The sequence below is a fragment of the Uranotaenia lowii genome, chromosome 2, assembly GCF_029784155.1.
Source record: "Uranotaenia lowii strain MFRU-FL chromosome 2, ASM2978415v1, whole genome shotgun sequence".
NCBI lineage: Eukaryota > Metazoa > Arthropoda > Insecta > Diptera > Culicidae > Uranotaenia > Uranotaenia lowii.
In genome coordinates, this window is record NC_073692.1 from 8,620,742 (window position 1) to 8,623,365 (window position 2,624).

Consider the following 2,624-nt stretch of genomic DNA (forward strand, 5'->3'; position numbering starts at 1 on the left):
CGACTGACAGTTTCTGTTTTTTCCCTTCTTATGAACATCCGAGCAAAAAATAAAAAAATAAAGGCATTATGTAAAATTAAAAATTATAGATATTTTAAAAATAAAAACCAACAAAACAGACATGTAAAAAGGTTAAACATGAAGGATAAAAACATGTGAACAATTACATCGTCTGAAAGTTTCTAGTTAAGATCACGTGAAACTCCACAATCTAAGCTTGATAATGCCACAAAACAATACCATACACACAGCTCTACAACAGTACTCTGCTGCTCAAAGGAACATAAAAATTGTATTATTCAAAGTCATTGTGAAAACTTGCATTAAAATTAGCTATTTTATCAGATCCAGCCGCCACCAGTCGAGTCTGGGAGGAGGGAAGTTTTGCATCAGAAAAAGCTTTCTCTTTCTCGGTCCCAAACAATGCCAAATATTCTCGAGCCAAACGAACCACTAGAGAAGAGTTGATTAAAAAACTTTTTTGTTACCAGTGATTTTCTTTCGCGGAATGAATGCCGTTACCTTAACTTTACACCGACCGACCTCAGTCAGATGAGTTGAGAGTCGAGAGTCAAGAGGGACAAGACGGGTCCCGATAGATTTCCCTTTCATGTAGAAGGGAAGGACGGCTAAATGAAAAAAGCTCCCGTGACTGGCAGGTAAAGTCATAAAGTTCGCTGGCAAGTGGCAATTGGGGGTTGCTGGGGATCGAAGGGATCTGATAAAGGTTAGGGGAGAGGGGGCAAAGCGTGAGTATAAAGTGTTTGAGAAAAAGTGCGGTTCATTTTCTTACACACCACGATCGTGGAAGATTCATCCCCACGGGTGAGGTTGTGAAGTTACAAAGTAGAGGAAAAAAAGGGTTAGAGCCCGTCTTTGCAATTGACCCGACTTTGTGTCCTTCGGAAGGTGCCAAATATTTACCCAAAGGTTTTTTTTTCTTCTCTCTCGACCATGAGTAAGGAATCATCTTTGAAATCTTTGCTGCTTGCTGTTTGCTTCGTGGGGCAGCTTTGGGGGTGGAGTTTTTTTTGTCTTTCATGAACCGGATGTTGATGGCAAATTTTGATGCGGGTTCTAATTAGGACCTGCCAGAAAACCGAACGAAAACCTTCGCTAATTTACATTATGCATAAAATGCGCTTGAAACACTCGGAATTTTTCGTTGAAAATTCATGAACATCGATTCTACTCAGTTACGTCTCGAAATTTCTGTTGAATATTATCTCTGGAAAACGTTTGGATTTATGAAAACAGTATTCATCTTGGATTTTGAAACTTACAAACGTAGATATTCATCTTGTTTGCGTAACGTTTGATGAGCAGCTTTTGACACACCAAAATGTTAGTTGCAAAATTCGCAAATACGAGCTGGGGTGTTCCAAAAAAGGGGTGGACATTTGTGAAGAATCATTAAGAAAATATTATGACTATATTTATTGAAAAAATAATTGAGCTTCAGTTGTTCAAGTAAGAACAAAATAAGTGAGTTTTGAGTATTCGCTAGATCAAATGAAGGAAAATTTCCAGAAGAACATGAGCGTTGTTAGCCGATCCTTAGGGGAGAGTGGGGATACTTGATCCTCTTTTCTTATTTTCACCATATCTTTTTGGAAAAATTTAGCAACTCGCACACTTTTACATTTTTTGATAGCGTGTAACTTCAAGTTTCAATGCTCCTAAAATTAGAACGATACTTGAACCCGTAGATGAACTAGAAGCATTTTCGTGTGAGTAAAGAAATTGCGATATTTTTTGAAGTTAAGGGAGACTTGATCCCTTATTCAGGAAGCCCTAATCAATGGAAAAAATCAACAAAACCCCAAGATAGAATGTTAATTGACTATTTTGGTCATAGTTGTTCTCATTTCACAATCTATAATTGTCGGAAAAAAAATCTAAAGCTAATTCTCAACCCTTATGACATTGCATACTTACGGGCGCAATTTTCTAGAAACAAGAGAAAATCAATTATTTTAGCCCTTTTCTTCAGATAATTGATGGATGAATATTAGCTATTGGATAAATATTAGTAATCTCGTTATCAGCAATGACCACGATCCATTGAGAAGAAGAATTTATCGGGATCTTTTGTACCCAAATATTAGGGATCAATTGTATCCATAATCAACATTTTAGAAAACTTTTTCTGAAAAAAGTTGGGAGTTTTTCCATCGCTTTGAAAATCTTGCATTTTGAAGTTGATATTACACTCGAAAGATTGATGTATTGGAATAAATATTTTTGTTAGAATATTTCCATGTTAGAAACATTTTAAAATGATGAAAAAAACTCTTCAAGTCACATTTTGTAAAATTTTTCAAACAAAGTTTAATAACTCAAAAACTTATTTTGTTAAAATTTTTTGAGCCTCAACCATTGCTGTTTTGTTCCATTTGGCACATTTTTCTAAAACATTTAATTTTTGTACGACATTCCAGTTTCGAGATATAGCTAAGGAATCAAGTATCCCCAGGGATCAAGTATCTTCATTCTCCCCTAAAGTTGACCAAATGTGCTCAAAATTGACAACGGTAAGGGAACAATTTGAGAGACCTCCCGCAGCAAACATTTTGCAAAAAAAAGTTTTTATGGGAATTATGAAAAAGATGGCTTTTTTGTTC